The following is a 13646-nucleotide window of genomic DNA, read 5'->3' on the forward strand; positions in this document are numbered from 1 at the left end:
GTTTCCATGCTACTTGGTCGTTTTTTCAGTGCTGCATCTTATTTCTTTTGCTATTGTTATTGTAACTTATACTCCTTGTTATATTGATCATTTTACTAAAATTAGAACTTGCTTTTTTATTTTCAGGAGTTCCACTGTTATTGTGTTTAAATGTAATAATAATTAGACACTCGATAGATACCAATCAGCTGTTCTGCGATACATAGACCTTTGCATTGGGTCTTTGCATTCTGAATAAAGTAGCATTTTCATGAGTGCCATCTTGGAATAATATGAAATGCCCGACAGTGCAATTTTTATTTATTTATGCCTGCTCTGTGATATTTCTACTCAGTTTGTTTTCTTTGGGGGCTTGATCATTCAGCTACATCATGTAATACATTAACGGGACTGAATCACTGTTCTGTTATGGGATAACAGTTTTGCTTACACCTTTCTATTGCTAGGTAGTGTAATTCAATGGTGCATAATATATGGCCTTTGTGCCAAATGCAACCATTCAGTGCTGGATTTGTGGCCCTACAAGTAACGGAACTTTTACAATTAATTCTACGTGTTTGCTTTCTAAACTTCATCCTGCAAACATGGCAAGGTGGAAATTAAAACAGAATGGCCCTTTCATTATGTGTGTGTTTATTTTTATACATACTAAAGGAAAAAAACTCACTAAATGAAACGATAGTTTTTTTTACTTAAAAGGTTCGCTTAACAGCTGTGTCGTAAGAGTAAAAATAAGCATTACATAACAGTATTGAACGTATCTATGGTCTGCGTTTTCCCCTTGTTTTGCCAGCAGTAAATACGGCCTTATTACAAGGTTCAATACTGCCATAAACACCTGCAATCTTTACCTGCACCCAAGAGATAAAGGTAAAAATTGGAGCAGATCTTCTGGAGCGTGTTCACTTTTTAGAGTAGTAAAGAAAAGTTCAAGCACTTGTCTCTAGTGCAGAAAACACATTTCATCATGGGGACTCCGAAAGGGGATGAAAAGTTAGGCGTGTTTGATGCCCAGGTTCTCAGCCCATTTGCAATGTTATGTGTTTTTTGAAGAGGAAACAAAAACTATCAGACTGGGAGATGCAAGGATTCAATACAATAGAGCCTTGTGATAATGACCAATCAGTATATTGAAAGGGCTTGTTGTCTTTTTCCATGGGCATGAAAGAAAAGGAATCCTCATGTCGAGGTGATGGGATTCAATACAGAGCACTCTTGTGATCTTTCACTAACACTATATTCTGAACTCTTCGGATGCAACCATGGGGACGATCCACCCACGGGGAAGAAAGCAATCGGCACAGTAGCCAGTACTGGAGTTGAAGGGATTTATTACAGTGCAACCATGTGACCTTGGACAAACAGTACACCCAGAGCTCTTGTGTTGCAACCAAGTAGAGTAATCGTAGTAATCCGCACTGGAAAGTATTATAAGACAGAACAATTTTAAGAAAGAACAGCCTTGTGATCTTGGGCAAGCAGCATGCTCGGAGCTTATATGCAATATTATGAAGCATGACACACAACACTGGGCAGGAGAGTTATTTCGGTGTGTGGATTCTTCCTTAGTCTTTGCCACTGTTGCTGTAACTTGATCTGCTCCTGCTCTCTACATTCATTTTGTAACATAAAATGGTCCTTAGTACCCCTAGCCGTAACTGCACATCTGCAAACTGACAAAAGCAGACTTTGAGCTTGCAGATAACTATGTGCCAGTTGTACATTCTAGGCTTGCGGGGCATGTCAATAGTATTTGTTGATGCTGACCATAGGCCCGAAGTTCTCATTCATAGACTACATTAACTACTGTTGTCATTATGCTTCTTTGATTTTCTCAGAATATATTACATTTTTAATAAAGTAAGTTAAAAATGAAGTTATTGTACCTCAAAATGGGCCTTTTTTAGCTTTAAAAAAAGATACCATGTCAAATTGCTTTGAAGGACTGCTCCTTGGACAGTTTCCCCCACCATAGAAGGCCCTTCAAAAAAATACACTTGTGAACGCCTGGTACAAAGTTGCTAGAGCGGTGATGGGCAAAGGTGCGCATCACTTTTGTTAGATCAACTTGTGATATTTCTCATCTTTGTACTCCATAGACTCGCCTAAAATAGAACAAATAGAGGCCGTGTTGTGGCCTCTGATGTTTTAGGGGTGTAAGTAGATCTATTTCATAGTTAATTACAATGCTAAATTATAAGTGAAGTGTACAGGTATACAATGTTATGGTGTTAGGGGGACGTTGACAAGCGGTGTACCTATTTTTTCTAGCCCCTGTGGTGAGCCAGGAATGAGACACGGACACAGAGGACTCATAGTGATTGTTACAAACTTTTATTCAAAATAAATGGTGTTGGAAAAGGCTTCACTGTCCCTACTATGGGAGACATTTCCCTATCTCAACCAAAACTAAGGGCCTATCCTGTATCAAGATGTTCAAAACAAAATGTCTTTTGTCCGAAATCCTATACTAGCACTCACATTCTAAGGTGTTAAAGGTATTGTCTTTTGGCCTTGAAAGTGCACAAATGTTCAAAGTAAGTATAGCTCCAAAGAAAAGGTTCCAGATAGATAATGTTCACCATTCCAGAGGATGACTTCCTTCCCCAGGTTTCTCTCCACCATAAACAACAGTTTAAAAAAGTTCTTTATAGCCCAAGAGGTCAAGTTCCTCCCCATGGTATTGGCAATTTACTTCACAGACTTGGCTTTGCCTGGTATATTCTCCTGCCAGGGCTTTCTTAGACAGTTCACTCAAGTTACAATTCCAAGGTCATGGGTCTTCATTAGGATTTTCTTTCTACACTTGACTTTGCCTGGTATAGTCTCCTTCCAGGACTTTCATATAACACAAGTCTTTTTCCAATTCAGACGTGGGACCCAGATTCGCACAACGTCAGGCCACAGCCTTCTTCACACTTTCTTCATCAAATGGGTCAGCAACCCTCTACTTGGTACTTTTAGACTTTTTCCCTTCACAATGCTTTCTGTCCACTAAGACAGCCTCTTTCGGTTTTTCCCCAGTATGCGCAGCATTAGCTGTGAAGCAACCCAGAGTCCCACCTCTTCCCACTGGGCTCACCAGTTTGGAATCGCTTCAGCATCCCTTGCGCTGTCCGGTTGCTGCTGCTGCTTCCTGGTGCTTCTGAGAAGTGTCTTACGTCTGCTTCTCTTCGCGTTTGGTCTCTGGCGTCCTCCAACAGCCACACACTGCTCCTGAGGTCTCCTTGGCAGACCTCTCGTTCTTTGGTGCTCGGGGAACGTTTCCTAGAGTGTGCTTCCTGCTCTTGAAACCCTACGCTTGATTCCCACAGCACGTCCGGTCCTCTCTGCAGCCCTGCCTCCTCTGAGTTTTCTCCAGTCCTAACGGGAACCGCCTGCCCCTGCAGGTACTTCTCTCTGGTTTGCATCAGCTGTCTGAATTTAAACCTCTCGACATTGCGTGCCTCCTTCCAACAACTAGAGCGCGGTGTGGGCTTCCGTGCTCTAGTGATTTTCATAACTGCCTTCCTTTTTCTCATCCCAGTATTTTTAAAGGACTGCTATACCTGGGATTGACTGTAAGTCCTTTTCATTCTATTTAGAGGATATTGTGGGATGCAAAGGAAAAGGGGGATACCCTGACTCTTCTGATGAAGCCTGTCTCCCCCATGTGGTCCTCCCTCATATAGCAGCCCCCAGGGTCAGGATCAGGTAGCGGCTGCCGTCCCCTGGCCGCATATGAAAAGGCTACCTCTAGAAAAGGAGTGATGACGTCTTCGGATTCATCACACCTCTTATTACTTGTATCAAGTGTTTAATATACTTTGTCAGTGTTTTAGTAGACTACTTAACTAATGTATCTTCTTCTATTTGATCTTACCAGAGTTATTTAAAGATAGTTGTTAGAGGTGGCATACATTAAATGTCCATATATATAGTGATGGATAGCCCTAAAACATGCCAATTCCCAGAGATGATTCAAGGGTTTCTTCCTAGACATTATTGAAGGGGCTCTAAGGGCAGGGCCCTTCCTCACACTCTCACCTAGCAGCACCAGTGCCCGCCCTAACCCAGACATTCCTACTCCACAGCTTAGCCACAGGTTAGTATCTAGAGCGTGTTAACCCCTTCTGTCAAGGTTCTGCCATACTGTCAATGAGGGCCTAAAGGCAAATTGCTTTATCTGTTTAAACTCCCTCTAGGAATTTTTAGGCTGGATATGCCTTACTGTTAAGGTTAGTTCCAAAGGATATTTATTATGTTTGTGCCTGCCAGAGAATCGAGCCCAATCTGCCTCCTCCCTTTTACACTCTGATGCCCCTTGCACTGTTTCTGTTGTTCTACCCTCCTCTCACTAGTCTCCTTCCTTCAACTCCATCCACCTTCTCTTCTAATTTCTTTCTCCTAATTATTTTCCTCTGTCTCTCTGAGGCATCGCTCTCTCCTTTCTATGGTCTAACTCCACCCTCTACCCATCTACTACTGTCCCTTCTCCATTCCACTACTGCTTCCCATCTCCACTCGACTTCTACTCTCCCCTCTCCACTACTACTCTCCCACTACTCTCTCCTCTCAACTTAACTACTATTCTCCTCTTGCCACTCTACTTCTCTCCCCTCCCCTTCTAGGCTCCCTTCTCCACTCCACACTACTTTCTCCTATACACTCTACTTTTACTCTCCCCTTCCACTCCTCTTCCCCTCTGCATTCTACTACTCTCCCCTCCCCTACTACTCTCCATTGCACTTCTACACTGCCCTCTCCACTCCACTCCTCCTTTCCCCTCTCCACTGTTCTCCCCTCTACTGCTACTCCCCCTTCTACTCAGTCACCCTCTTTTCACTATCTCAATCACCCTTCACTCGCTTTCTACATTTCCTCGAATATTCATTCCCCCACCTTACATGCACATTCGCAACGCACCACTTAGTCTCACCAACCAATATCTCTCACCTTCTTTCCAAAACGCCTCCACACTCCAGTCAACTGTACTTTCTCATTTTGGTCTCATGGTCTGCCATCTCCTCCTCTCACTTTAACAACCCACAACATCCTTCTTCCTTGTTTTACCCCCCTATTTTTCCCATTGGCCGCCTTCTACTATCCAATCTTGCATTGATTTACTTTCCTGAAAGGTGTTGTAAGTGGCAGAATAAAAAGAAAATGGGGGCTAAACCCTGACCCTTTTGACACGTTGCGCCAAGGCAAAGTCCATGATCAGTATTGGGGGTGGGCGAGTGGTTGTTGAGTTTTCCAGGAAGCTGCTCTGTCGTGCATTCGTTATGGTTTTTGTTGTGGAGCTTTGGTGCGGCTGCTTAAGCACTGATGTTAGCTTACGGCTCGAAGCATTCCCTGCAGTCGCGCTGATGCTCTTTTGTTCCGCTTGGTATCGCTCACTCTTCCCTCTGGTCTGTCCGATCCGACCACTGCAGTAGTCTATTTAGAGTCCTGGGTGGGTTGTAATCTTGCAGGCATTATGCCAGGCTTTTGCTTAAGGTTATCATCTGAAATGGAAAGAAAGACACTAGCAAGCACTTGGTTGAAGAGGAATGGGGGATTTATAGTGGTACTATTCATAAACATGCTGGCACTTGGGGAGAGGACAGCAACCGGAGCGCTCTCAACTGCCATGGTCCCCCTCTGGGAAAGGACTTGTTCTGACTTCCATTTTGCTAGGCCTCCCACCACAGGCTGGGAGGGTTTCCATCCCCTCTTGACAATATCAGAGTACTCACCTTGTCACAATATATACATGAATGTCATTATTCACATATGCATGGTTCTGTTACAGTGGCCGCTATAAAGGAATGTTTTATTTTGTGATTACTACATTAATTTCTTTATTTCTCTTTGCACTACACTCAATGCTCTTTACGGTTCATGATTAGTTAAAAAAAAGGATTTGTCATGATGTGTCTTTCTAGGTTGTATACATATTGTGCAAAACATTTGAACCTGTGCATAGTGGGCATGTGGGGTTTCTGTATTGCACCTTCAGTGCTGAACTCCATTTTACCTTTCCCTATTATTGAATGGATGACTAAGAGACGACTGAGTTACACCCATGCTCATGAGATTGTGTAGTAAGTATTGCATGTTTGTGAGATTGCTGAGATTTGTTTTGGCCCATTCTTTGGACCTGCTATTTGGTTCTGGTTTTTGAGTAGGTCTAGTATGCGTATTACAATCCTGTAATGAAACCTCCTTGTAGCAGGATTCTGTGATGAATCGGCAATGATTCCCCCAGACAGAAAACTTTGCCTGAAACCCTTCTCATGTGGCCAGGGAAGGGCAGACGCTTCCTGATCCCGACCCTGGGGGTGGTGTTCTACAGGAGGATCACATGGGGCGTGGGGGGGAACAGGTCAGGAAGACTGGGAAGCGCCCTTGTTTAATTTTCACCCAAATCCCACACTTCCAATAGTTTATTGCCGAAGGGAACAACAAAGAAAACCAAATTCTGTTGTTGAGGGCTTCAAGTCCCTAATAAGTGCTGGGAGGAGAAAGATGGCTCAAGAACAATGTTGCAGGAGTGGTTGAGCTTGTTAAGACAAATGACCCACACCGGAGGGAGGCAGAGAGGCTTAAAAGGCCCCCTCAGATGCAGGCCATTAGATGGAGGTGGAGTTGGAGCATCAGCAGCAGGAGGAGATCACGTTGTTGTCAACGTGGAATTGGAGTAAAGAGAGTGTGCCGGGATCACTGTAGAGCAGATTCCAGATGCCGGTCCTGAGAGGCTACTGTTCCCCCTAAATCTGAAGTACAGATGGTGCGCAGCAGGAAGCGTGCATGAGACCAGGGTATGGGGTGCACCCAAGGGTCTCTGGTGTAAGTCGAGGTCCGTGCTCAGCAGGCGGGAATGAAGGCAACTTCAACAAGGTAGTGTGTCAGTTCGAACGTGTGAAAATACATTTATTCAGTTAGCCTTAAGCTCCCCCATTTTGTTTCATGCACTCACTCCATCTTGCAAAATCTCCTATTTGGAGTTGCAAGGAATCATCGCATAAGAGTGCTGAGAATGTTGTTGCAAAGAAATTAGCTTATTGTTATTACAGCCTTGGATCTCGCACAGGCCGGGCCAAGCGCGATCAAAAATATTCATCTGCAGCTGTTAATTGCGTGGGTCACGTAAATTAACGTACTAATGATAAGATTAGTTTATGACACAGAGAAGTTCTGTTCTGTTTTTATCAGGAAAGGGTTATCCTAACCAAACTGTTAAAACATTACGCTGCACAGTAACCCTCTGTCATGAAAACAAAATATAATGTTGGTAGGAATGTTTCCTTTCAGTGAGAACAGTCTGTTGTCTTGTAGGGTCAGAAAGTTGGAATGTACAAGCATAAAATCACTGGCAAAATGCGTGTATGTTTTCACAGAACACCCTATACGTAGCATGGAGCTGTAAACTATCTTTAACATGGCATTTCACAGCAGATCTCATGTGAACTGGGATGCATAAAAGACGTGTTTTCCTTGCTGTAAATTGCTCACTTCTGTACAGCTATACTGGGTAGAACCTGGTCCGCTTGAAGTGAATAAACTCTGTTTGTACTCATCTCTGTGTCTGTTGGTCTTATCTCGTTTGCAGTACAGTAACCAGATTTTGGTTTGTGCAATTGGCGCCCGGGACGTGGGCTTTCGAGGATGATACAGATAATGGAACGTTGAGTAAGACCGATTGTCAGTGCGCTCTAGTCCTAACAGTAGAATGATGGGCGTGCTGTGCAGCTAGTACTATGAGGCTCTACTCTTAGCCTCATGAAATATACAGGCTAATAGTAAGTGCTAGTTAATCAGGCTCGCCCCAACAAGTTATAGTATGTAGAGTTATTCAGTAATATTTTTCAAAAATGCTTGCTTTAATGAAGCACACTCTTCAGAAAAAACAGCCAACACGTGTTTCAAGGCATTGGTCACTATGTGGATGTCCCCTTATGCCTTGCCGATTTCTTCTGATTATGATGGCAATCTGATTTGCCTGTTTTAACAAGTGGTAATTCGTGTGTGCTGTTATTTCAGTATGTGAAACAAAAGAATATATAGTCCTGAATGGATTCTATAAGAAAGTACAGTCGGGCTTGGCTTCTTCAGTTTTTACCTTAAAAGATATAGATTTGTTATTTCCTGTCATTTAACTTCCGATTTATGGAAGCAAATCAGGAACATAGATGGTAATGGGGCATTGAGGCGAACATGGCCAGAACCTATGGCTGCTGACATACAGAGAAAAGCAGGTGAGAAACCGCCAAAGAAAATATTAACATTACCTAACACCATCCTTGCTAAATTTAAGACTTAAGTACCAGAGAAAAGGATTATATGGGACAAATGAACAGCCTGCATGTAAGGGAAATATGACGGGGAACTGAGTATTTCAGTAGATTTGAGCAGGTATTTTCTGACTACAGGGGACAAGATTTGAGCACTGAATCAGGAAAGAGATTGTTTGTTGACAAGTTTGTACGTGCTCTCTTGTCCGAAATTCAGTTTCAAATCACAGCTTCAGAGAGTGCCTGGCAAACAAAGACACCTTCAGAGATATTGCTGATGGAAGTTCAGAGATTTATGAATATCGATATACATGCATTTGATGATATATAAAATAAATGGCTTAGCTTAGGCTAAATGGAATGTTTGTGAAAATGCATTTACTCAGGTTAGCCGTAAGCTCCCCCATTTTGTTTAATGCATTCGAAAGGAGCCAAAGAAGTGCAAGTCCTGCAGCACACAACGGGATCGAAGACAGAAGCCAGTGAGTGTTACCGGGTGCTCTAATCCCTTGCGTGAACAAAGTTTCTGTAGCAACTGAGAAGCACTTGCGTGCGAGGGAAAGCTCTGTTAACCCGACCGTTGATTGTCGAACAATGAATGCAACAAAAGTAGCACTCGCGATGAGTAAAACTATCTGAATGCCACCAATCGAATATTAAACTGAAGAAAACAGCTGAAATACTAATCACGTGTGCCTAAAAGTGATTCTAAAGTGAAGGCTAACTGAAGAGTCATTTGTAAAGCAGTAGAATAGACTGAAGCACTGAACCTAAGTGACTGAACTTTAATAGTTGTGAGTTCCAGGGAGCAAGCATTACCCAAAGCCAAGAATGGTGCAAGCATTAGCCATGCCAAGAGTGGTGCAAGCATTGCCAAAAGCGTAAAGAGACCAACACCAAGGCATACCATTAAGCTACTGTTCACAACAGGAAGAGAAGGGGCAAATGCAAGGTTATAAAAGGGTTGAGGCTTGTTGATTGTTCCATAAATTAAAGCTGGTAAAAAACCTCACATTGCCAAAGCCAAAAAGGAGGAAAGGTAGAATCACATCCTTAAGGGAATTTTGGTTACTGATGTTGCAGAAGGACAAGAGTGGCAAAGAGCCTGTCCTTCTGGAAGGTGAATGTTCAGAAGAGTGCCTTCCTTACTTGGAAGTGTTGAGTACACAATAGTTTCTAGCCGCGATGAGGCACGGATGGGGAAACAGGGAAGACGGAAACAGTAATCCTACTAGGCCAGGTGACATTGAGATTGTGCAAGTGCAGCTGAGGGGTGGATAGGGGGAAGTGCAGGGGGAAAGGGGAGGGGGCAGTGCAGTACACAGGATAACAGAAAGGATAAATAAGACAATAAATAAAAGTGTGGCCTGCTGGTGGCAAGTGCAAGGATAGGTACAGACATCAGGTGTCCAGTGCTAGTAGGGGCTGTAGGCATACAGAAACAGTCCGAGTGCAAGGGTTGCCAGGGGGCGGTGCAGGTATGCAACTGGTGGGGAGAGGACCTGGGCCCGAGATCATAAGGTAGCCAGGTAACCAGTGCAGTTTCAGATTCAGCCATGGAGATCAGCAGGGGAGAGGAGGAGAGAAAGCAGAAGCAAAGAGGAAGGTCTTGAGGTGCTTCAGAGAGGCAGGGAAGCTGTTCTAGAGGGAGGTCCCAGCAGAAGAAAGAGATCTACCACCAACTTGCAGCCTGTAGAAGCGACTAACACTGAGGGAGTTGGAGGCAGATGAGCGAAGAGCTTGTGAAGGAAGATATTTAGGAAGAGAGTTGAAGGCATTGAGGTCCCAGGCCCCAGAAGGCCTTGTGGACAATGCAGAGGGTTTTAAATGTAAGATTAAAAAAAAAGATTTCAGTCCTGGAGAGATACGATCCCTGGGCTTGAGGCCAAGGACAAGTCCCGCAGTCCTGTTTTGGATGAGTTGCAGAGGGCGGAAAGTAGAGGCAGGCAGATTTAGAAAGAGGCTGTTGCAGTAGTCCAGCCTAGAGAGAACCGGATCTCTGGAGACACTGAGCTTCTGGGGGAAGGAGAGGAAAGGAAGAATACCTCTGAGGAGATGCAGCCGGTAGTGCGACTTCTTTTAGATGTCAGAGATGTGAGGAGAGAAGGAAAGCGTGCAGTCGAAGATGATCCCAAAGTTTTTAGCCTCACAGGTGGGAGCGGGAAGAGGGCCAACAGAGGCCGCACAGAGAGTGACAGGAAAGGAGGGAGCAGGTGTGCCGCTGAGGAGAATCTCGGTCTTACTGTCATTAAGGCAGAGATCATTGGGAGTTGGAGATGAGAGAAGGAGAAGAGATGGCTGAAGGAAGCCTGAAAATGAGCTGAGTGACATCCGCATAGTACTGAAAGTTTAGGCAGAGAGCGGCAATGCCGTGGGAAAGAATTGCCAGGTATTGGTGGAACAGCCAGGGAGCAAGGTTAGACCCTTTGGGAACACCACAGGTAGAGATAAAGATAGAGGAGAGGAAGGACCCGAGTTGGACCTGGGAGGGTCGATCGGAGGAGAAGGTCAGCCAAGCCAGGGCCTAATAATCAGTGATACCCCGGTTATCACAGAGATGGTTGAGCAGGATGGTATGGTTGACCGTGTCAAAGGCAGAAGAGAGATCAAGTAAGATGAGGGCACAGGGGGTGTTGGAATCGAGGTTAGAGAGCAGGTCTTCATGGATGGTCAGGAGAGCAGTTGCTGTGCTTCTTGCAGCTGTGAAGCCAGACTGATGGTCATGGAGACTTCCAGCAGATTCAGAGTGAAGATTAAGCTGGGAGATGGCTGGCTTTTCTAGGGGTTTACCCAGGAAAGGAATGACGGGGATTGGACGATAGGTAGACGGGCAGGAAGGGTCAGCAGAGGGTTTCATAAGAACAGCGTGCACAAGGGAGTGCTTCAGGGGAGGGGAAGACTCCATCCAGTGGTGAAAGGAGTGGTTGCAAAAATCAGCCAGAGCAGGAGCCAGGGTGTCAGTGTGGTCTTTGATGGTTTTGGAGGAACAGGGGTGAACCTGTTTTGACGAGACTTTCATAGATCGGACTTGACTAGAAACCTTGTCTGGGGAGAACAGGGGAAAGGCAAAGAAAGAGGGAGGAGAGGTGGCCAAAGAAGGGGCAGAGGAAGAGCAGGGAGTAGGAGGAGGAGGGGGAGAGGAAAAGAGAGAGGACAGGATGTCCTGAGTTTTAGAGATGAAGTGAGAAGTCGGGCCGTGCAGAGGGCCTGGGAGGTGACAGGAGAGGTAGAGACTGCATCAGGATTGCCCAGCTCCTTGCAGATTTTAAAGAGTTTGGCCGAGTTGTTAGATGCCGCGGAGATGCAGGCTTGGATGTGGGTTCTCTTCTTGGTGCGGACAGAGAGCCGGTATTGCTGTTGGAGCAAGCGGCAGGCCAGTTTGTCAGAGGATGTACTGGAAGCGCACCATTTCCTCTCAGCCACCCTGTACTTGCGTTTAAGGGTGGCAAGGTCTGAGTTGTACCAAGAGTTGCACTTGGCTTTGGGCTTCAAGTGGATCCTCATGACAGGGGCAAGACCATCGAGAGTATCAGATATAGCAGAGTGGAGCATGGAAAGGGCTGTTTCAGGGTGTGAGTTAGCTGAGGGGGTGAGAAAGTGGTAGAACCCAAATACCTTGGGGCCTGAAATGTCCTGCCTCACTTGTACCTGCAATGCTGAGTTATGGTTACAACAGAGTAGAGGGGTAAAGTTGATGTCGAGGGGAGATAGAGAAACAACTTGATAAGGGGGAAGTAGATGCTAAGGGGTGAGAGGTGGCAAGAGAGAAGGAGACGGTTGTAAGAAAAAGGAGAAGGTTTTGGGAAAACACCCAAAGAGGGAGGAGGTGAAACACCTAGAGTAGGATGTGAAAATAAAACAGAGAGATATCTTGTTGAAGGTGAGATATCAGGAAGAGGTGTTGAAAGACCATAAGGAGAGAGTAGTAAGGGGACTGGAGGTTGTGGCGAGATCCCAAAAGAAGGAGATGAAGAGAGAGGCAGGAGTAAAGAAATGTTAGCCAGAGTAAGATCATTGGAAGGAGAGATGAGTTGGTAAAGGTTGTCAAATCAGGCTCAGTCAGAGCGGTAAAGTCCTCTATATATACCACACGCCTGGTGGCCCAGTGTGGACATATCGAGATACTATCATGTGGCTAGGAGGAGACAGAATTTCAGTATGAGGAGCATAGCCACAGTAAAGGAGAGCGAGTGATAGAAGAAGGGTCCCAAGGAAGAGGTGCAAGAAGAGTAGCCAGAAGGGAGAATTAAGTGTCAGAAAACCCCTAAACTAGCATTCCCTTCCTCCTAACCAACCTGCCAGCAAAATACCCACTCATTGGACTACACCCTCATTCCAATGCCAAAGGTCGGAAGTTGGACAAGAAGAGTTAGAGACACTAAAATATCTTGTGGTTGGCCTGGGGGGAGGAATCCCGTAACGGGATTGCTGGATTTTCTTTGGGTTATTTTCATTGTATAATCACGAAAACAACTTTTTATTTCTTTATTTTTTACACTAGAACATTCGAAGAGAACTTTTGAACAATTACTGCATCAGAGGAAGAGCTATCCTGATAACTGATAACATTTATATTCTTCACTCTGAGTATTGTTTTGACCCCTTTTTGATTGTAATCAAGTCCTGAATAAACCATAGCAAAAGTACCTGGTTAATGATTGATCTATGTCCTCCTTGTAACATGGGTCACATCTCAGCCAGAGATATTAATATGTAAGTGTAATAATGCAAGTCAAGGATGTCCAAGTATCACAGGAGGGGTTCCTGTAGGTAAGTGTTCTATATTCTAAAGACTGGATGGCTCAGGTAAATAGGTGGCAGTAAATATAAGGAGGACAGAGGCACCAGGCATCCACTTCCTGAGGGAATGTAGCTAACTGACAAATTTACAGACATGGAACACTCTGGACGGAACACACAAGGAACGTTCCAATATACCATACAGCAGATAGGCCCCATTCACCCTCCCACAGACAGGGAAGTTATGATATACTAAGAGTTATCTGTCTTATCATGCATGCAGGTTGATGGATCAAGAATACTAAGCCTCTATCTCGTTTTGCATGTCAGTTGCTACCCTAGTAACTTCCTCACAGTATCCAGCATTCATATTTGTACTTGACTATTCAGTGTAGCACATGTTTATGTGACCTTTTGTCCCTAAATTCGGTCTTGAGATTTCCAAAACTGTTGTTCAACATTGCTCTGTGTTGATTGTTTGCTAGTATTTCACGTTCTTTATTGAAACCTTCTCCTTTTTCTATTATGCTGACAATCTCCTAAATTCAAGTCCTAAGTGTTAAAAACACAAAGGGCTGATATAACTCACACCTGGGATGTGGATGTGAGCATTCAACTGAAAACCTTCTGTGTTTTTGCTGGAGAAGCTAA

General features: G+C 44.5%; 1 protein-coding gene across 3 annotated transcripts in view; it reads left to right on the forward strand.

Moving 5' to 3' along the window:
- The window catches only part of ELP4 (elongator acetyltransferase complex subunit 4), a 1964259-nt gene that overhangs the window by 1614368 nt on the left and 336245 nt on the right, over positions 1–13646 (forward strand). The window lies entirely within an intron of this gene.

Source organism: Ambystoma mexicanum, chromosome 11, assembly GCF_040938575.1.
Source record: "Ambystoma mexicanum isolate Mex_15411 chromosome 11, UKY_AmexF1_1, whole genome shotgun sequence".
NCBI lineage: Eukaryota > Metazoa > Chordata > Amphibia > Caudata > Ambystomatidae > Ambystoma > Ambystoma mexicanum.